Source organism: Stenella coeruleoalba (assembly GCF_951394435.1).
Source record: "Stenella coeruleoalba genome assembly, contig: scaffold_160, whole genome shotgun sequence".
Taxonomy (NCBI): Eukaryota; Metazoa; Chordata; class Mammalia; order Artiodactyla; family Delphinidae; genus Stenella; species Stenella coeruleoalba.
In genome coordinates this window covers 385,282-408,285 of record NW_027646066.1, presented here as the reverse complement: position 1 = coordinate 408,285, position 23,004 = coordinate 385,282, and the positions used below count along the sequence as shown (strand labels likewise).

At 43.7% G+C, this 23,004-nt stretch overlaps 1 long non-coding RNA gene across 1 annotated transcript in view; it reads left to right on the top strand.

Annotated features, from left to right (window-relative positions):
- LOC307181364 overlaps nucleotides 1–20,663 on the top strand; it is a 374,608-nt gene extending 353,945 nt beyond the window's left edge. Inside the window, exon 4 of the long non-coding RNA XR_013826592.1 lies at nucleotides 20,486–20,663. This is a non-coding gene — a long non-coding RNA (uncharacterized lncRNA). The remainder of the gene's footprint in view (nucleotides 1–20,485) is intronic.
- Nucleotides 20,664–23,004: the final 2,341 nt, after the last annotated feature.

Here is a 23,004-nt window from a genome sequence, read left to right as displayed (position 1 = left end):
ACATAGATTTCATTGCTGAGTGATATTGCTTTGTAAGTAAATACCACAACTTCTTTATCCATTTTTCACTTTCTGCGATGTTGAACTTGTACTGTAAACGAGGTTCTTGTAAACAGAGCCATTCCAAACTTTGGGGTGGCTGTGTCTTTTTGATTTTAATTTCCCTAAGCTATAGGACCATAAGTGGAAGTGCCCTAGGCTCTGTTGCTTTGTTTTTTAGATGTTTCAGGAAACACCATACACTTCTCCCGAGTGTCTGTTGGCAATTTACATCCCGCCCATCAGCATAACAAGGCTCCCAGTTCTCCATGGACTGTCCTGCCTTTCTGGATTTTACACTTTTTTCAGATGGCCCTTTTGACCGGGGGGAAGTGAGACTTCATTGTAGTGCAGATTTCCTTTGCAAGCTTGCTTGGTTGGCCAAAAAGGGCGTATGCGTTTTTTCCTGAATATATTCAGGAAAAAACGCATAGGCCCTTTTTGGCCAAGTGCATCATTGTGGACGTTCTGCCTCTTTTCCTATGCTTTCAATGCAATTCCAGTCTACCTCCTGAAATCGGGTTCCGGCAATTCTGCCCCGCTTTCAAGTCCTCTTGGCAGCCTTACTTCAGTATATTTTTGGACGATAGCTGTCATTTATAACTCTGCAGGTTTGTGAATTACAGTGCCCCTGAGCTCCTTTCTTCAACTCGCTTTCTTGTGAGCTGGCCGCAACACTGCAGGATGGCTTCAGGCCCTAACCTGGTTCCGGCACGGCACGCTGAGCCTTTGGTTATTTCCTCTTCCTGGTGGGAAATGAGAGTTAAATTTGCCCGTCCAGACACCTCCAGCTAGTCTCTCATTGGTTCTCGCTATTCCTGTTCATCTTCCGCAGAAATTACAAATTGGGCCAAACAGGAGGTTAAAGGCGCTGACTCTCCAAGTGGGGAGAGTGTTAGTAAAACATCTGGAATGTTGCACCCGAGTACCAGGGGAGGAAAACTGAGACATATTTGAACACGTCTCCCGTTCACACGGTTGATCATACTCTAGGTTCCACATGCATGATTTAGCTGAAGGAAGAATACCTTAAACCTGGGTAGTTGAAACCCGTGTAATGGGTACCATGCAATATGACTTCAAAGGGTTTTCATTTGCTCACCGAACCTCTCCAGTCCTATCACTGCTGCGTTTATGCCCCTGTACACATGCTTGATTCTCTTTCGGAGACATAGCAATCCATAGGTTTTAAGATACTTACTAGTCAGGTACATTCTTAGGCGTTTAATATGCGGTGTTGAGTCCATTTCGTTGAGCAAGGAGTAGCTCTTGTCTATTCCATATTTGGCTTAAGGAACTTTATCTGTGCTCATTTCAATCTCTGGTTTTATGCAGCACCCCAACTCACCTTTCCCCTTAAGCAAGCATAAGTTGGTTTTCTAAATTTGAGACCCTGTTCTGTTTTGGAATTCAGTTCCTGTGTAGCCAAGTTTACATTCCGTGTATTACTGATATCTTATGATGTTTCTTTTTCTGTGTGACTTATTTCAGTTAGAATCATCATACATGAATCCACTCATTGTGATGCTAAGGGCCTGATGACATAGATTTCATTGCTGAGTGATATTGCTTTGTAAGTAAATACCACAACTTCTTTATCCATTTTTCACTTTCTGCGATGTTGAACTTGTACTGTAAACGAGGTTCTTGTAAACAGAACGGTTCCAAACTTTGGGGTGGCTGTGTCTTTTTGATTTTAATTTCCCTAAGCTATAGGACCATAAGTGGAAGTGCCCTAGGCTCTGTTGCTTTGTTTTTTAGATGTTTCAGGAAACACCATACACTTCTCCCGACTGTCTGTTGACAATTTACATCCCGCCCATCAGCATAACAAGGCTCCCAGTTCTCCATGGCCTGTCCTGCCTTTCTGGATTTTACACTTTTTTCAGATGGCCCTTTTGACCGGGGGGAAATGAGACTTCATTGTAGAGCAGATTTCCTTTGCAAGCTTGCTTGGTTGGCCAAAAAGGGCGTATGCGTTTTTTCCTGAATATATTCAGGAAAAAACGCATACGCCCTTTTTGGCCAAGTGCATCATTGTGGACGTTCTGCCTCTTTTCCTTTGCTTTCAATGCAATTCCAGTCTACCTCCTGAAATCGGTTTCCTGCAATTCTGTCCTGCTTTCAAGTCCTCTTGGCAGCCTTACTTCAGTATATTTTTGGACGATAGCTGTCATTTATAACTCTGCAGGTTTGTGAATTACAGTGCCCCTGAGCTCCTTTCTTCAACTCCCTTTCTTTTGAGCGGCCGCAACACCCAAGGATGGCTTCAGGCCCCAATCTTATTCTGGCACGGCACGCTGAGCCTTTGGTTATTTCCTCTTCCTGGTGGGAAATGAGAGTTAAATTTGCCCGTCCAGACACCTCCAGCTAGTCTCTCATTGGTTCTCCCTATTCCTGTTCATCTTCCGCAGAAATTGCAAACTGGGCCAAACAGGAGGTTAAAGGTGCTGACTCTCCAAGTGGGGAGAGTGTTAGTAAAACATCTGGAATGTTCCACCCGAGTACCAGGTGAGGAAAACTGAGACATATTTGAACACGTCTCCCGTTACCACGGTTGATCATACTTTGGGTTCCACATGCAAGTTTTAGCTGAAGGAAGAATACCTTAAAACTGGAGAGTTGAGACCCGTGGAATGGGTACCATGCAATATGACTTCAAAGGGTCTTCATTTGCTCACCGAACCTCTCCAATCCTATCACTGCTGCGTTTATTCCCCTGTACACACGCTTGATTCTCTTTCGGAGACATAGCAATCCATAGGTTTTAAGATACTTACTAGTCAGGTACATTCTTAGGCATTTAATATGGCATGTTGAGTCCATTTCGTTGAGCAAGGAATAGCTCTTGTCTATTCCATATTTGGCTTAAGGAACTTTATCTGTGCTCATTTCAATCTCTGGTTTTATGCAGCACCCCAACTCACCTTTCCCCTTAAGCAAGCATAAGTTGGTTTTCTAAATTTGAGACCCTGTTCTGTTCTGTAATTCAGTTCCTGTGTAGCCAAGTTTACATTCCGTGTATTACTGATATCTTATGATGTTTCTTTTTCTGTGTGACTTATTTCAGTTAGAATCATCATACCTGAATACACTCATTGTGTTGCTAAGGGCCTGATGACATAGATTTCATTGCTGAGTGATATTGCTTTGTAAGTAAATACCACAACTTTTTATCCATTTTTCACTTTCTGGGATGTTGAACTTGTACTGTAAACGAGGTTCTTGTAAACAGAGCCGTTCCAAACTTTGGGGTGGCTGTGTCTTTTTGATTTTAATTTCCCTAAGCTATAGGACCATAAGTGGAAGTGCCCTAGGCTCTGTTGCTTTGTTTTTTAGATGTTTCAGGAAACACCATACACTTCTCCCGAGTGTCTGTTGGCAATTTACATCCTGCCCATCAGCATAACAAGGCTCCCAATTCTCCATGGCCTGTCCTGCCTTTCTGGATTTTACACTTTTTTCAGATGGCCCTTTTGACCGGGGGGAAGTGAGACTTCATTGTAGTGCAGATTTCCTTTGCAAGCTTGCTTGGTTGGCCAAAAAGGGTGTATGCGTTTTTTCCTGAATATATTCAGGAAAAAACGCATACGCACTTTTTGGCCAAGTGCATCATTGTGGACGTTCTGCCTCTTTTCCTATGCTTTCAATGCAATTCCAGTCTACCTCCTGAAATCGGTTTCCTGCAATTCTGCCCCGCTTTCAAGTCCTCTTGGCAGCCTTACTTCAGTATATTTTTGGACGATAGCTGTCATTTATAACTCTGCAGGTTTGTGAATTACAGTGCCCCTGAGCTCCTTTCTTCAACTCGCTTTCTTTAGAGCTGGCCGCAACACCGCAGGATGCCTTCAGGCCCTAATCTGGTTCCGGCACGGCACACTGAGCCTTTGGTTATTTCCTCTTCCTGGTGGGAAATGAGAGTTAAATTTGCCCGTCCAGACACCTCCAGCTAGTCTCTCATTGGTTCTCCCTATTCCTGTTCATCTTCCGCAGAAATTGCAAACTGGGCCAAACAGGAGGTTAAAGGCGCTGACTCTCCAAGTGGGGAGAGTGTTAGTAAAGCGTCTGGAATGTTGCACCCGAGTACCAGGGGAGGAAAACTGAGACATATTTGAACACGTCTCCCGTTCACACGGTTGATCGTACTCTGGGTTCCACATGCATGTTTTAGCTAAAGGAAGAATACCTTAAACCTGGAGAGTTGAGACCCGTGTAATGGGTACCATGCAATATGACTTCAAAGGGTCTTCATTTGCTCACCGAACCTCTCCAATCCTATCACTGCTGCGTTTATGCCCCTGTACATGCTTGATTCTCTTTTGGAGACATAGCAATCCATAGGTTTTAAGATACTTACTAGTCAGGTACATTCTTAGGCGCTTAATATGGGGTGTTGAGTCCATTTCATTGAGCAAGGAGTAGCTCTTGTCTATTCCATATTTGGCTTAAGGAACTTTATCTGTGCTCATTTCAATCTCTGGTTTTATGCAGCACCCCAACTCACCTTTCCCCTTAAGCAAGCATAAGTTGGTTTTCTAAATTTGAGACCCTGTTCTGTTTTGGAATTCAGTTCCTGTGTAGCCAAGTTTATATTCTGTGTATTAGTGATATCTTAGGATGTTTCTTTTTCTGTGTAACTTATTTCACTTAGAATCATCATACCTTAATCCACTCATTATGCTGCTACGGGCCGGATGACATAGATTTCCTTGCTGAGTGATACTGCATTGTACATAAGTACCACAAGTTCTTTATCCATTTTTCACTTTCTGTGATATTGAACTTGTACGGTAAACGAGGTTCTTGTAAACAGAGGCATCCCAAACTTTGGGGTGGCTGTGTCTTTTTGATTTTAATTTCCCTAAGCTATAGGACCATAAGTGGAAGTGCCCTAGGCTCGGTTGCTTTGTTTTTTAGATGTTTCAGGAAACACCATACACTTCTCTGGAGTGTCTGTTGGCAATTTACATCCCGCCCATCAGCATAACAAGGCTCCCAGTTCTCCATGGCCTGTCCTGCCTTTATGGATTTTACACTTTTTTCAGGTGGCCCTTTTGACTGGGGGGAAGTGAGACTTCATTGTAGTGCAGATTTCCTTTGCAAGCTTGCTTGGTTGGCCAAAAAGGGCGTATGCGTTTTTTCCTGAATATATTCAGGAAAAATCGCATACGCCCTTTTTGGCCAAGTGCATCATTGTGGACGTTCTGCCTCTTTTCCTATGCTTTAAATGCAATTCCTGTCTACCTCCTGAAATCGGTTTCCTGCAATTCTGCCCCGCTTTCAAGTCCTCTTGGGAGCCTTACTTCAGTATATTTTTGGACGATAGCTGTCATTTATAACTCTGCAGGTTTGTGAATTACAGTGCCCCTGAGCTCCTTTCCTCTACTTGCTTTTTTGTGAGCTGGCCGCATCACTGCAGGATGGCTTCAGGCCCTAATCTGGTTTGGCACGGCACGCTGAGCCTTTGGTTAATTCCTCTTCCTGGTGGGAAATGAGAGTTAAATTTGCCCGTCCAGACACCTCCAGCTAGTCTCTCATTGGTTCTCGCTATTCCTGTTCATCTTCCGCAGAAATTGCAAACTCGGCCAAACAGGAGGTTAAAGGCACTGAGTCTCCAAGTGGGGAGAGTGTTAGTAAAGCGTCTGGAATGTTGCACCCGAGTACCAGGGGAGGAAAACTGAGACATATTTGAACACGTCTCCCGTTCACACGGTTGATCATACTCTGGGTTCCACATGCATGTTTTAGCTGAAGGAAGAATACCTTAAACCTGGAGAGTTGAGACCCGTGGAATGGGTACCATGCAATATGACTTCAAAGGGTCTTCATTTGCTCACCGAACCTCTCCAATCCTATCACTGCTGCGTTTATGCCCCTGTACACACGCTTGATTCTCTTTTGGAGACATAGCAATCCATAGGTTTTAATATATTTACTAGTCTGGTACATTCTTAGGCATTTGATATGTGGTGTTGAGTCCATTTCGTTGAGCAAGGAGTAGCTCTTGTCTATTCTATATTTGGCTTAAGGAACTTTATCTGTGCTCATTTCAATCTCTGGTTTTATGCAGCACCCCAATTCACCTTTACCCTTAAGAAAGCATAAGTTGGTTTTCTAAATTTGAGACCCTGTTCTGTTCTGTAATTCAGTTCCTGTGTAGCCAAGTTTACATTCCGTGTATTACTGATATCTTATGATGTTTCTTTTTCTGTGTGACTTATTTCAGTTAGAATCATCATACCTGAATCCACTCATTATGCTGCTACGGGCCTGATGACATAGATTTCATTGCTGAGTGATACTGCATTGTACATAGGTACCACAAGATCTTTATCCATTTTTCACTTTCTGTGATATTGAACTTGTACGGTAAACGAGGTTCTTGTAAACAGAGCTGTTCCAAACTTTGGGGTGGCTGTGTCTTTTTGATTTTAATTTCCCTAAGCTATAGGACCATAAGTGGAAGTGCCCTAGGCTCTGTTGCTTTGTTTTTTAGATGTTTCAGGAAACACCATACACTTCTCCCGAGTGTCTGTTGGCAATTTACATCCCGCCCATCAGCATAACAAGGCTCCCAGTTCTCCATGGCCTGTCCTGCCTTTATGGATTTTACACTTTTTTCAGATGGCCCTTTTGACCGGGGGGAAGTGAGACTTCATTGTAGTGCAGATTTCCTTTGCAAGCTTGCTTGGTTGGCCAAAAAGTGCGTATGCGTTTTTTCCTGTCTATATTCAGGAAAAAACGCATACGCCCTTTTTGGCCAAGTGCATCATTGTGGACGTTCTGCCTCTTTTCCTATGCTTTCAATGAAATTCCAGTCTACCTCCTGAAATCGGTTTCCTGCAATTCTGCCCCGCTTTCAAGTCCTCTTGGCAGACTTACTTCAGTCTATTTTTGGACGATAGCTGTCATTTATAACTCTGCAGGTTTGTGAATTACAGTGCCCCTGAGCTCCTTTCTTCAACTCGCTTTCTTGTGAGCTGGCCGCAACACCGCAGGATGGCTTCAGGCCCTAATCTGGTTCCGGCATGGCACACTGAGCCTTTGGTTAATTCCTCTTCCTGGTGGGAAATGAGAGTTATATTTGCCCGTCCAGACACCTCCAGCTAGTCTCACATTGGTTCTCGCTATTCCTGTTCATCTTCCCCAGAAATTGCAAACTGGGCCAAACAGGAGGTTAAAGGGACTGACTCTCCAAGTGGGGAGAGTGTTAGTAAAGCGTCTGGAATGTTGCACCCGAGTACCAGGGTACGAAAACTGAGACATATTTGAACACGTCTCCCGATCACATGGTTGATCATACTCTAGGTTCCACATGCATGATTTAGCTGAAGGAAGAATACCTTAAACCTGGGTAGTTGAAACCCGTGTAATGGGTACCATGCAATATGACTTCAAAGGGTCTTCATTTGCTCACCGAACCTCTCCAATCCTATCACTGCTGCGTTTATGCCCCTGTACACATGCTTGATTCTCTTTCGGAGACATAGCAATCCATAGGTTTTACGATACTTACTAGTCAGGTACATTCTTAGGCATTTAATATGCGGTGTTGAGTCCATTTCGTTGAGCAAGGAGTAGCTCTTGTCTATTCCATATTTGGCTTAAGGAACTTTATCTGTGCTCATTTCAATCTCTGGTTTTATGCAGCACCCCAACTCACCTTTCCCCTTAAGCAAGCATAAGTTGGTTTTCTAAATTTGAGACCCTGTTCTGTTTTGGAATTCAGTTCCTGTGTAGCCAAGTTTACATTCCGTGTATTACTGATATCTTATGATGTTTCTTTTTCTGTGTGACTTATTTCAGTTAGAATCATCATACCTGAATCCACTCATTGTGCTGCTAAGGGCCTGATGACATAGATTTCATTGCTGAGTGATATTGCTTTGTAAGTAAATACCACAACTTCTTTATCCATTTTTTACTTTCTGCGATGTTGAACTTGTACTGTAAACGAGGTTCTTGTAAACAGAGCCGTTCCAAACATTGGGGTGGCTGTGTCTTTTTGATTTTAATTTCCCTAAGCTATAGGACCATAAGTGGAAGTGCCCTAGGCTCTGTTGCTTTGTTTTTTAGATGTTTCAGGAAACACCATACACTTCTCCCGAGTGTCTGTTGGCAATTTACATCCCTCCCATCAGCATAACAAGGCTCCCAGTTCTCCATGGCCTGTCCTGCCTTTCTGGATTTTACACTTTTTTCAGATGGCCCTTTTGACCGGGGGGAAGTGAGACTTCATTGTAGTGCAGATTTCCTTTGCAAGCTTGCTTGGTTGGCCAAAAAGGGCGTATGCGTTTTTTCCTGAATATATTCAGGAAAAATCGCATACGCCCTTTTTGGCCAAGTGCATCATTGTGGACGTTCTGCCTCTTTTCCTATGCTTTAAATGCAATTCCTGTCTACCTCCTGAAATCGGTTTCCTGCAATTCTGCCCCGCTTTCAAGTCCTCTTGGCAGCCTTACTTCAGTATATTTTTGGACGATAGCTGTCATTTATAACTCTGCAGGTTTGTGAATTACAGTGCCCCTGAGCTCCTTTCCTCTACTCGCTTTTTTGTGAGCTGGCCGCAACACTGCAGGATGGCTTCAGGCCCTAATCTGGTTCGGCACGGCACGCTGAGCCTTTGGTTAATTCCTCTTCCTGGTGGGAAATGAGAGTTAAATTTGCCCGTCCAGACACCTCCAGCTAGTCTCTCATTGGTTCTCGCTATTCCTGTTCATCTTCCGCAGAAATTGCAAACTGGGCCAAACAGGAGGTTAAAGGCACTGACTCTCCAAGTGGGGAGAGTGTTAGTAAAGCGTCTGGAATGTTGCACCCGAGTACCAGGGGAGGAAAACTGAGACATATTTGAACACGTCTCCCGTTCACACGGTTGATCATACTCTGGGTTCCACATGCATGTTTTAGCTGAAGGAAGAATACCTTAATCCTGGGTAGTTGAGACCCGTGGAATGGGTACCATGCAATATGACTTCAAAGGGTCTTCATTTGCTCACCGAACCTCTCCAGTCCTATCACTGCTGCGTTTATGCCCCTGTACACACGCTTGATTCTCTTTTGGAGACATAGCAATCCATAGGTTTTAAGATACTTACTAGTCAGGTACATTCTTAGGCGTTTAATATGCGGTGTTGAGTCCATTTCGTTGAGCAAGGAGTAGCTCTTGTCTATTCCATATTTGGCTTAAGGAACTTTATCTGTGCTCATTTCAATCTCTGGTTTTATGCAGCACCCCAACTCACCTTTCCCCTTAAGCAAGCATAAGTTGGTTTTCTAAATTTGAGACCCTGTTCTGTTCTGTAATTCAGTTCCTGTGTAGCCAAGTTTACATTTCGTGTATTAGTGATATCTTATGATGTTTCTTTTTCTGTGTGACTTATTTCAGTTACAATCATCGTACCTGAATCCACTCATTGTGCTGCTAAGGGCCTGATGACATAGATTTCATTGCTGAGTGATACTGCATTGTACGTAAGAACCACAAGTTCTTTATCCATTTTTCACTTTCTGTGATGTTGAACTTGTACGGTAAACGAGGTTCTTGTAAACAGAGGCATCCCAAACTTTGGGGTGGCTGTGTCTTTTTGATTTTAATTTCCCTAAGCTATAGGACCATAAGTGGAAGTGCCCTAGGCTCTGTTGCTTTGTTTTTTAGATGTTTCAGGAAACACCATACACTTCTCCGGAGTGTCTGTTGGCAATTTACATCCCGCCCATCAGCATAACAAGGCTCCCAGTTCTCCATGGCCTGTCCTGCCTTTCTGGATTTTACACTTTTTTCAGATGGCCCTTTTGACCGGGGGGAAGTGAGACTTCATTGTAGTGCAGATTTTCTTTGCAAGTATGCTTGCTTGTCCAAAAAGGGCGTATGCGTTTTTTCCTGAATATATTCAGGAAAAAACGCATACGCCCTTTTTGGCCAAGTGCATCACTGTGGACGTTCTGCCTCTTTTCCTATGCTTTCAATGCAATTCCAGTCTACCTGCTGAAATCGGTTTCCTGCAATTCTGCCCCACTTTCCACTCCTCTTGGCAGCCTTACTTCAGTATATTTTTGGACGATAGCTGTCATTTATAAGTCTGCAGGTTTGTGAATTACAGTGCCCCTGAGCTCCTTTCTTCAACTCGCTTTCTTGTGAACTGGCCGCAACACCGCAGGATGGCTTCAGGCTCTAATCTGGTTCTGGCATGGCACGCTGAGCCTTTGGTTAATTCCTCTTCCTGGTGGGAAATGAGAGTTAAATTTGCCCGTCCAGACACCCCCAGCTAGTCTCTCATTGGTTCTCCCTATTCCTGTTCATCTTCCGCAGAAATTGCAAACTGAGCCAAACAGGAGGTTAAAGGGACTGAATCTCAAAGTTGGGAGAGTGTTAGTAAAGCGTCTGGAATGTTGCACCCGAGTACCAGGGTACGAAAACTGAGACATATTTGAACACGTCTCCCGATCACATGGTTGATCATACTCTAGGTTCCACATGCATGTTTTAGCTGAAGGAAGAATACCTTAAACCTGGGTAGTTGAAACCCGTGGAATGGGTACCATGCAATATGACTTCAAAGGGTCTTTATTTGCTCACTGAACCTCTCCAATCCTATCACTGCTGCGTTTATGCCCCTGTACACACGGTTGATTCTCTTTTGGAGACATAGCAATCCATAGGTTTTAAGATACTTACTAGTCAGGTACATTCTTAGGCGTTTAATATGCGGTGTTGAGTCCATTTCGTTGAGCAAGGAGTAGCTCTTGTCTATTCCATATTTGGCTTAAGGAACTTTATCTGTGCTCATTTCAAGCTCTGGTTTTATGCTGCAACCCAACTCACATTTCCCCTTAAGCAAGCATAAGTTGGTTTTCTAAATTTGAGACCCTGTTCTGTTCTGTAATTCAGTTCCTGTGTAGCCAAGTTTACATTCCGTGTATTAGTGATATCTTATGATGTTTCTTTTTCTGTGTGACTTATTTCAGTTACAATCATCGTACCTGAATCCACTCATTGTGCTGCTAATGGCCTGATGACATTGATTTCATTGCTGAGTGATAGTGCATTGTACGTAAGTACCACAAGTTCTTTATCCATTTTCCACTTTCTGTGATAATGAACTTGTACGGTAAACGAGGTTCTTGTAAACAGAGGCGTCCCAAACTTTGGGGTGGCTGTGTCTTTTTGATTTTAATTTCCCTAAGCTATAGGACCATAAGTGGAAGTGCCCTAGGCTCTGTTGCTTTGTTTTTTAGATGTTTCAGGAAACACCATACACTTCTCCCGAGTGTCTGTTGGCAATTTACATCCCGCCCATCAGCATAACAAGGGTCCCAGTTCTCCATGGCCTGTCCTGCCTTTCTGGATTTTACACTTTTTTCAGATGGCCCTTTTGACCGGGGGGAAGTGAGACTTCATTGTAGTGCAGATTTCCTTTGCAAGTTTGCTTGCTTGTCCAAAAAGGGCGTATGCGTTCTTTCCTGAATATATTCAGGAAAAAACGCATACGCCCTTTTTGGCCAAGTCCATCATTGTGGACGTTCTGCCTCTTTTCCTATGCTTTCAATGCAATTCCAGTCTACCTGCTGAAATCGGTTTCCTGCAATTCTGCCCCACTTTCCAGTCCTCTTGGCAGCCTTACTTCAGTATATTTTTGGACGATAGCTGTCATTTATAACTCTGCAGGTTTGTGAATTACAGTGCCCCTGAGCTCCTTTCTTCAACTCGCTTTCTTGTGAACTGGCCGCAACACCGCAGGATGGCTTCAGGCTCTAATCTAGTTCCGGCACGGCACATGAGCCTTTGGTTATTTCCTCTTCCTGGTGGGAAATGAGAGTTAAATTTGCCCGTCCAGACACCTCCAGCTAGTCTCTCATTGGTTCTCCCTATTCCTGTTCATCTTCCGCAGAAATTGCAAACTGGGCCAAACAGGAGGTTAAAGGGACTGACTCTCCAAGTTGGGAGAGTGTTAGTAAAGCGTCTGGAATGTTGCACCCGAGTACCAGGGTACGAAAACTGAGACATATTTGAACACGTCTCCCGATCACATGGTTGATCATACTCTAGGTTCCACATGCATGTTTTAGCTGAAGGAAGAATACCTTAAACCTGGGTAGTTGAAACCCGTGTAATGGGTACCATGCAATATGACTTCAAAGGGTCTTCATTTGCTCACCGAACCTCTCCAGTCCTATCACTGCTGCATTTATGCCCCTGTACACATGCTTGATTCTCTTTCGGAGACATAGCAATCCATAGGTTTTAAGATACTTACTAGTCAGGTACATTCTTAGGCGTTTAATATGCGGTGTTGAGTCCATTTCGTTGAGCAAGGAGTAGCTCTTGTCTATTCCATATTTGGCTTAAGGAACTTTATCTGTGCTCATTTCAATCTCTGGTTTTATGCAGCACTCCAACTCACCTTTCCCCTTAAGCAAGCATAAGTTGGTTTTCTAAATTTGAGACCCTGTTCTGTTCTGTAATTCAGTTCCTGTGTAGCCAAGTTTACATTCCGTGTATTACTGATATCTTATGATGTTTCTTTTTCTGTGTGACTTATTTCAGTTAGAATCATCATACCTGAATCCACTCATTGTGCTGCTAAGGGCCTGATGACATAGATTTCATTGCTGAGTGATATTGCTTTGTAAGTAAATACCACAACTTCTTTATCCATTTTTCACTTTCTGCGATGTTGAACTTGTACTGTAAACGAGGTTCCAGTAAACAGAGCCATTCCAAACTTTGGGGTGGCTGTGTCTTTTTGATTTTAATTTCCCTAAGCTATAGGACCATAAGTGGAAGTGCCCTAGGCTCTGTTGCTTTGTTTTTTAGATGTTTCAGGAAACACCATACACTTCTCCCGAGTGTCTGTTGGCAATTTACAACCCGCCCATCAGCATAACAAGGCTCCCAGTTCTCCATGGCCTTTCCTGCCTTTCTGGATTTTACACTTTTTTCAGATGGCCCTTTTGACCGGGGGGAAGTGAGACTTCTTTGTAGTGCAGATTTCCTTTGCAAGCTTGCTTGGTTGGCCAAAAAGGGCGTATGCGTTTTTTCCTGAATATATTCAGGAAAAAACGCATACGCCCTTTTTGGCCAAGTGCATCATTGTGGACGTTCTGCCTCTTTTCCTATGCTTTCAATGCAATTCCAGTCTACCTCCTGAAATCGGTTTCCTGCAATTCTGCCCCGCTTTCAAGTCCTCTTGGCAGCCTTACTTCAGTATATTTTTGGACGATAGCTGTCATTTATAAGTCTGCAGGTTTGTGAATTACAGTGCCCCTGAGCTCCTTTCTTCAACTCGCTTTCTTTTGAGCTGGCCGCAACACTGCAGGATGTCTTCAGGCCCTAATCTGTTTCCGGCACGGCACGCTGAGCCTTTGGTTATTTCCTCTTCCTGGTGGGAAATGAGAGTTAAATTTGCCCGTCCAGACACCTCCAGCTAGTCTCTCATTGGTTCTCCCTATTCCTGTTCATCTTCCGCAGAAATTGCAAACTGGGCCAAACAGGAGGTTAAAGGCGCTGACTCTCCAAGTGGGGAGAGTGTTAGTAAAGCGTCAGGAATGTTGCACCCGAGTACCAGGGGAGGAAAACTGAGACATATTTGAAAACGTCTCCCAATCACACGGTTGATCATACTCTGGGTTCCACATGCATGTTTTTGCTGAAGGAAGAATACCTTAAACCTGGAGACTTGAGACCCGTGGAATGGGTACCATGCAATATGACTTCAAAGGGTCTTCATTTGCTCACTGAACCTCTCCAATCCTATCACTGCTGCGTTTATGCCCCTGTACACACGCTTGATTCTCTTTTGGAGACATAGCAATCCATAGGTTTTAAGATACTTAGTAGTCAGGTACGTTCTTAGGCGTTTAATATGGGGTGTTGAGTCCATTTCGTTGAGCAAGGAGTAGCTCTTGTCTATTCCATATTTGGCTTAAGGAACTTTATCTGTGCTCATTTCAATCTCTGGTTTTATGCAGCACCCCAACTCACCTTTCCCCTTAAGCAAGCATAAGTTGGTTTTCTAAATTTGAGACCCTGTTCTGTTTTGGAATTCAGTTCCTGTGTAGCCAAGTTTATATTCCGTGTATTACTGATATCTTATGATGTTTCTTTTTCTGTGTGACTTATTTCAGTTAGAATCATCGTACCTGAATCCACTCATTATGCTGCCACGGGCCTGATGACATAGATTTCATTGCTGAGTGATATTGCTTTGTAAGTAAATACCACAACTTCTTTATCCATTTTTCAATTTCTGCGATGTGGAACTTGTACTGTAAACGAGGTTCTTGTAAACAGAGCCATTCCAAACTTTGGGGTGGCTGTGTCTTTTTGATTTTAATTTCCCTAAGCTACAGGACCATAAGTGGAAATGCCCTAGTCTCTGTTGCTTTGTTTTTTAGATGTTTCAGGAAACACCATACACTTCTCCCTAGTGTCTGTTGGCAGTTTACATCCCGCCCATCAGCATAACAAATCTCCCAGTTCTCCATGGCCTGTCCTGCCTTTCTGGATTTTACACTTTTTTCAGATGGCCCTTTTGACCTGGGGGTAGTGAGACTTCATTGTAGTGCAGATTTCCTTTGCAAGCTTGCTTGGTTGGCCAAAAAGGGCGTATGCCTTTTTTCCTGAATATATTCAGGAAAAAACGCATACGCCCTTTTTGGCCAAGTGCATCATTGTGGACGTTCTGCCTCTATTCCTATGCTTTCAATGCAATTGCAGTCTACCTCCTGAAATCGGTTTCCTGCAATTCTGCCCCGCTTTCAAGTCCTCTTGGCAGCCTTACTTCAGTCTATTTTTGGACGATAGCTGTCATTTATAACTCTGCAGGTTTGTGAATTACAGTGCCCCTGAGCTCCTTTCTTCAACTCGCTTTCTTGTGACCTGGCCGCAACACCGCAGGATGGCTTCAGGCCCTAATCTGGTTCCGGCACGGCACGCTGAGCCTTTGGTTATTTCCTCTTCCTGGTGGGAAATGAGAGTTAAATTTGCCCGTCCAGACACCTCCAGCTTGTCGCTCATTGGTTCTCCCTATTCCTGTTCATCTTCCGCAGAAATTGCAAACTGGGCCAAACAGGAGGTTAAAGACGCTGACTCTCCAAGTGGGGAGAGTGTTAGTAAAGCGTCTGGAATGTTGCACCCGAGTACCAGGAGAGGAAAACTGAGACATATTTGAACACGTCTCCCGTTCACACGGTTGATCATACTCTGGGTTCCACATGCATGTATTTGCTGAAGGAAGAATACCTTAAACCTGGAGAGTTGAGACCCGTGGAATGGGTACCATGCAATATGACTTCAAAGGGTCTTCATTTGCTCATCGAAACTCTCCAATCCAACACTGCTGCGTTTATGCCCCTGTACACAGCCTTGATTCTCTTTCGGAGACATAGCAATCCATACGTTTTAAGATACTTACTAGTCAGGTACATTCTTAGGTGGTTAACATGCGATGCTGAGTCCATTTCGTTGAGCAAGGAGTAGCTCTTGTCTATTCCATATTTGGCTTTAGGAACTTTATCTGTGCTCATTTCAATCTCTGCTTTTATGCAGCACCCCAACTCACCTTTCCCCTTAAGCAAGCAGAAGTTGGTTTTCTAAATTTGAGACCCTGTTCTGTTTTGGAATTCAGTTCCTGTGTAGCCGAGTTTACATTCCGTGTATTACTGATATCTTATGATGTTTCTTTTTCTGTGTGACTTATTTCAGTTAGAATCATCGTACCTGAATCCACTCATTATGCTGCTAAGGGACTGATGACATAGATTTCATTGCTGAGTGATACTGCATTGTACGTAAGTACCACAAGTTCTTTATCCATTTTTCACTTTCTGCAATGTTGAACTTGTACTGTAAACGAGTTTCTTGTAAACAGAACCGTCCCAAACTTTGGGGTGGCTGTGTCTTTTTTATTTTAATTTCCCTAAGCTATAGGACCATAAGTGGAAGTGCCCTAGGCTCTGTTGCTTTGTTTTTTAGATGTTTCAGGAAACACCATACACTTCTCCCGAGTGTCTGTTGGCAACTTACATCCCGCCCATCAGCATAACAAGGCTCCCAGTTCTCCATGGCCTGTCCTGCCTTTCTGGATTTTACACTTTTTTCAGATGGCCCTTTTGACCGGGGGGAAGTGAGACTTCGTTGTAGTGCAGATTTCTTTGTAAGCTTGCTTGGTTGGCCAAAAAGGGCGTATGCGTTTTTTCCTGAATATATTCTGGAAAAAACGCATACGCCCTTTTTGGCCAAGTGCATCATTGTGGACGTTCTGCCTCTTTTCCTATGCTTTCAATGCAATTCCAGTGTACCTCCTGAAATCGGTTTCCTGCAATTCTGCCCCGCTTTCAAGTCCTCTTGGCAGCCTTACTTCAGTATATTTTTGGACAATAGCTGTCATTTATAACTCTGCAGGTTTGTGAATTACAGTGCCCCTGAGCTCCGTTCTTCAACTCGCTTTCTTGTGAGCTGGCCGCAACACCGCAGGATGGCTTCAGGCCCTAATCTGGTTCCGGCACGGCATGCTGAGCCTTTGGTTAATTCCTCTTCCTGGTGGGAAATGAGAGTTAAATTTGCCCGTCCAGACACCTCCAGCTAGTCTCTCATTGGTTCTCCCTATTCCTGTTCATCTTCCGCAGAAATTGAAAACTGGGCCAAACAGGAGGTTAAAGGCACTGACTCTCCAAGTCGGGAGAGTGATGGTAAACCATCTGGAATGTTGCACCCGAGTACCAGGGGTTGAAAACTGAGACATATTTCAACACGTCTCCCGATCACACAGTTGATCATACTCTAGGTTCCACATGCATGTTTTAGCTGAAGGAAGAATACCTTAAACCTGGAGAGTTGAGACCGGTGGAATGGGTACCATGAAATGTGACTTCAAAGGGTCTTCATTTGCTCACCGAACCTCTCCAATCCTATCACTGCTGCGTTTATGGCCCTGTACACACGCTTGATTCTCTTTTGGAGACATAGCAATCCATAGGTTTTAAGATACTTACTAGTCAGGTACATTCTTAGGCGTTTAATATGCGGTGTTGAGTCCATTTCGTTGAGCAAGGAGTACCTCTTGACTATTCCATATTTGGCTTAAGGAACTTTATCTGTGCTCATTTCAATCTCTGGCTTTATGCAGCACCCCAACTCACCTTTCCCCTTAAGCAAGCATAAGTTGGTTTTCTAAATTTGAGACCCTGTTGTGTTTGGGAATTCAGTTCCTGTGTAGCCAAGTTTACATTCCGTGTATTAGTGATACCTTATGATGTTTCTTTTTCTGTGTGACTTATTTCAGTTACAATCAGCATACCTGAATCCACTCATTATGCTGCTACGGGCCTGATGACATAGATTTCATTGCTGAGTGATACTGCATTGTACGTAAGTACCACAAGTTCTTTATCTATTTTTCACTTTCTGTGATATTGAACTTATACGGTAAATGAGGTTCTTGTAAACAGAGGCGTCCCAAACTTTGGGGTGGCTGTGTCTTTTTGATTTTAATTTCCCTAAGCTATAGGACCATAAGTGGAAGTGCCCTAGGCTCTGTTGCTTTGTTTTTTAGATATTTCAGGAAACACCATACACTTCTCCCGAGTGTCTGTTGGCAATTTATAACCCGACCATCAGCATAACAAGGCTCCCAGTTCTCCATGGCCTGTCCTGCCTTTCTGGATTTTACACTTTTTTCAGATGGCCCTTTTGACCGGGGGGAAGTGAGACTTCATTGTAGTGCAGATTTCCTTTGCAAGCTTGCTTGGTTGGCCAAAAAGGGCGTATGCGTTTTTTCCTGAATATATTCAGGAAAAAACGCATACGCCCTTTTTGGCCAAGTGCATCATTGTGGACGTTCTGCCTCTTTTCCTATGCTTTCAATGCAATTCCAGTCTACCTCCTGAAATCGGTTTCCTGCAATTCTGCCCCGCTTTCAAGTCCTCTTGGCAGCCTTACTTCAGTCTATTTTTGGACGATAGCTGTCATTTATATCTCTGCAGGTTTGTGCATTACAGTGCCCCTGAGCTCCTTTCTTCCACTTGCTTTCTTGTTACCTGGCCGCAACACCGCAGGATGGCTTCAGGCCCTAATCTGGTTCCGGCACGGCACGCTGAGCCTTTGGTTAATTCCTCTTCCTGGTGGGAAATGAGAGTTAAATTTGCCCGTCCAGACACCTCCAGCTAGTCTCTCATTGGTTCTCGCTATTCCTGTTCATCTTCCACAGAAATTGCAAACTGGGCCAAACAGGAGGTTAAAGGCGCTGACTCTCCAAGTGGGGAGAGTGTTAGTAAAGCGTCTGGAATGTTGCACCCGAGTACCAGGGGACAAAAACTGAGACATATTTGAACACGTCTCCCGTTCACACGGTTGATCATACTCTGGGTTCCACATGCATGTTTTAGCTGAAGGAAGAATACCTTAAACCTGGAGAGTTGAGACCCGTGGAATGGGTACCATGCAATATGACTTCAAAGGGTCTTCATTTGCTCACCGAACCTCTCCAATCCTATCACTGCTGCGTTTATGCCCCTGTACACACGCTTGATTCTCTTTTGGAGACATAGCAATCCATAGGTTTTAAGATACTTACTAGTCAGGTACATTCTTAGGCATTTAATATGGGGTGTTGAGTCCATTTCGTTGAGCAAGGAATAGCTCTTGTCTATTCCATATTTGGCTTAAGGAACTTTATCTGTGCTCATTTCAATCTCTGGTTTTATGCAGCACCCCAACTCACCTTTCCCCTTAAGCAAGCATAAGTTGGTTTTCTAAATTTGAGACCCTTTTCTGTTTTGGAATTCAGTTCCTGTGTAGCCAAGTTTACATTCCGTGTATTAGTGATATCTTAGGATGTTTCTTTTTCTGTGTGACTTATTTCAGTTAGAATCATCGTACCTGAATCCACTCATTATGCTGCTACGGGCCTGATGACATAGATTTCATTGCTGAGTGATATTGCTTTGTAAGTAAATACCACAACTTCTTTATCCATTTTTCACTCTCTGTGATGTTGAACTTGTACTGTACATGAGGTTCTTGTAAACAGAGCTGTTCCAAACTTTGGGGTGGCTGTATCTTTTTGATATTAATTTCCCTAAGCTATAGGACCATAAGTGGAAGTGCCCTAGGCTCTGTTGCTTTGTTTTTTAGATGTTTCAGGAAACACCATACACTTCCCCCGAGTGTCTCTTGGCAGTTTACATCCCGCCCATCAGCATAACAAGGCTTCCAGTTCTCCATGGCCTGTCCTGCCTTTCTGGATTTTACACTTTTTTCAGATGGCCTTTTTGACCGGGGGGAAGTGAGACTTCATTGTAGTGCAGATTTCCTTTGCAAGCTTGCTTGGTTGGCCAAAAAGGGCGTATATGCTTTTTCCTGAATATATTCAGGAAAAAACGCATACGCCCTTTTTGGCCAAGTGCATCATTGTGGACGCTCTGCCTCTTTTCCTATGCTTTCAATGTAATTCCAGTCTACCTCCTGAAATCGGTTTCCTGCAATTCTGCCCCGCTTTCAAGTCCTCTTGGCAGCCTTACTTCAGTATATTTTTGGACGATAGCTGTCATTTATAACTCTGCAGGTTTGTGAATTACAGTGCCCCTGAGCTCCATTCTTCAACTCGCTTTCTTTTGAGCTGGCCGCAACACCGCAGGATGGCTTCAGGCCCTAATCTGGTTCCGGCACGGCACGCTGAGCCTTTGGTTATTTCCTCTACCTGGTGGGAAATGAGAGTTAAATTTGCCCGTCTAGACACCTCCAGCTAGTCTCTCATTGGTTCTCCCTATTCCTGTTCATCTTCCGCAGAAATTGCAAACTGGGCCAAACAGGAGGTTAAAGGGAATGACTCTCCAAGTCGGGAGAGTGTTAGTAAATCGTCTGTATTGTTGCACCCGAGTACCAGGGTACGAAAACTGAGACGTATTTGAACACGTCTCACAATCACATGGTTGATCATACTCTAGGTTCAACATGCATGTTTTAGCTGAAGGAAGAATACCTTAAACCTGGGTAGTTGAAACCCGTGGAATGGGTACCATGCAATATGACTTCAAAGGGTCTTCATTTGCTCACCGGACCTCTCCAGTCCTATCACTGCTGCGTTTATGCCCCTGTACACATGCTTGATTCTCTTTCGGAGACATAGCAATCCATAGGTTTTAAGATACTTACTAGTCAGGTACATTCTTAGGCGTTTAATATGCGGTGTTGAGTCCATTTCGTTGAGCAAGGAGTAGCTCTTGTCTATTCCATATTTGGCTTAAGGAACTTTATCTGTGCTCATTTCAATCTCTGGTTTTATGCAGCACCCCAACTCACCTTTCCCCTTAAGCAAGCATAAGTTGGTTTTCTAAATTTGAGACCCTGTTCTGTTCTGTAATTCAGTTCCTGTGTAGCCAAGTTTACATTCCGTGTATTACTGATATCTTATGATGTTTCTTTTTCTGTGTGACTTATTTCAGTTAGAATCATCATACCTGAATCCACTCATTGTGCTGCTAATGGCCTGATGACATAGATTTCATTGCTGAGTGATATTGCTTTGTAAGTAAATACCACAACTTCTTTATCCATTTTTCACTTTCTGCGATGTTGAACTTGTTGTAAACGAGGTTCCAGTAAACAGAGCCATTCCAAACTTTGGGGTGGCTGTGTCTTTTTGATTTTAATTTCCCTAAGCTATAGGACCATAAGTGGAAGTGCCCTAGGCTCTGTTGCTTTGTTTTTTAGATGTTTCAGGAAACACCATACACTTCTCCCGAGTGTCTGTTGGCAATTTACAACCCGCCCATCAGCATAACAAGGCTCCCAGTTCTCCATGGCCTGTCCTGCCTTTCTGGATTTTACACTTTTTTCAGATGGCCCTTTTGACCGGGGGGAAGTGAGACTTCTTTGTAGTGCAGATTTCCTTTGCAAGCTTGCTTGGTTGGCCAAAAAGGGCGTATGCGTTTTTTCCTGAATATATTCAGGAAAAAACGCATACGCCCTTTTTGGCCAAGTGCATCATTGTGGACGTTCTGCCTCTTTTCCTATGCTTTCAATGCAATTCCAGTCTACCTCCTGAAATCGGTTTCCTGCAATTCTGCCCCGCTTTCAAGTCCTCTTGGCAGCCTTACTTCAGTCTATTTTTGGACGATAGCTGTCATTTATAAGTCTGCAGGTTTGTGAATTACAGTGCCCCTGAGCTCCTTTCTTCAACTCGCTTTCTTTTGAGCTGGCCGCAACACTGCAGGATGTCTTCAGGCCCTAATCTGTTTCCGGCACAGCACGCTGAGCCTTTGGTTATTTCCTCTTCCTGGTGGGAAATGAGAGTTAAATTTGCCCGTCCAGACACCTCCAGCTAGTCTCTCATTGGTTCTCCCTATTCCTGTTCATCTTCCGCAGAAATTGCAAACTGGGCCAAACAGGAGGTTAAAGGCGCTGACTCTCCAAGTGGGGAGAGTGTTAGTAAAGCGTCAGGAATGTTGCACCCGAGTACCAGGGGAGGAAAACTGAGACATATTTGAAAACGTCTCCCAATCACACGGTTGATCATACTCTGGGTTCCACATGCATGTTTTTGCTGAAGGAAGAATACCTTAAACCTGGAGACTTGAGACCCGTGGAATGGGTACCATGCAATATGACTTCAAAGGGTCTTCATTTGCTCACTGAACCTCTCCAATCCTATCACTGCTGCGTTTATGCCCCTGTACACACGCTTGATTCTCTTTTGGAGACATAGCAATCCATAGGTTTTAAGATACTTAGTAGTCAGGTACGTTCTTAGGCGTTTAATAGGGGGTGTTGAGTCCATTTCGTTGAGCAAGGAGTAGCTCTTGTCTATTCCATATTTGGCTTAAGGAACTTTATCTGTGCTCATTTCAATCTCTGGTTTTATGCAGCACCCCAACTCACCTTTCCCCTTAAGCAAGCATAAGTTGGTTTTCTAAATTTGAGACCCTGTTCTGTTTTGGAATTCAGTTCCTGTGTAGCCAAGTTTATATTCCGTGTATTACTGATATCTTATGATGTTTCTTTTTCTGTGTGACTTATTTCAGTTAGAATCATCGTACCTGAATCCACTCATTATGCTGCCACGGGCCTGATGACATAGATTTCATTGCTGAGTGATATTGCTTTGTAAGTAAATACCACAAATTCTTTATCCATTTTTCAATTTCTGCGATGTGGAACTTGTACTGTAAACGAGGTTCTTGTAAACAGAGCCGTTCCAAAATTTGGGGTGGCTGTGTCTTTTTGATTTTAATTTCCCTAAGCTACAGGACCATAAGTGGAAATGCCCTAGTCTCTGTTGCTTTGTTTTTTAGATGTTTCAGGAAACACCATACACTTCTCCCGAGTGTCTGTTGGCAGTTTACATCCCGCCCATCAGCATAACAAATCTCCCAGTTCTCCATGGCCTGTCCTGCCTTTCTGGATTTTACACTTTTTTCAGATGGCCCTTTTGACCTGGGGGTAGTGAGACTTCATTGTAGTGCAGATTTCCTTTGCAAGCTTGCTTGGTTGGCCAAAAAGGGCGTATGCGTTTTTTCCTGAATATATTCAGGAAAAAACGCATATGCCCTTTTTGACCAAGTGCATCAATGTGGACGTTCTGCCTTTATTCCTATGCTTTCAATGCAATTGCAGTCTACCTCCTGAAATCGGTTTCCTGCAATTCTGCCCCGCTTTCAAGTCCTCTTGGCAGCCTTACTTCAGTCTATTTTTGGACGATAGCTGTCATTTATAACTCTGCAGGTTTGTGAATTACAGTGCCCCTGAGCTCCTTTCTTCAAGTCGCTATCTTGTGACCTGGCCGCAACACCGCAGGATGGCTTCAGGCCCTAATCTGGTTCCGGCACGGCACGCTGAGCCTTTGGTTATTTCCTCTTCCTGGTGGGAAATGAGAGTTAAATTTGCCCGTCCAGACACCTCCAGCTTGTCGCTCATTGGTTCTCCCTATTCCTGTTCATCTTCCGCAGAAATTGCAAACTGGGCCAAAC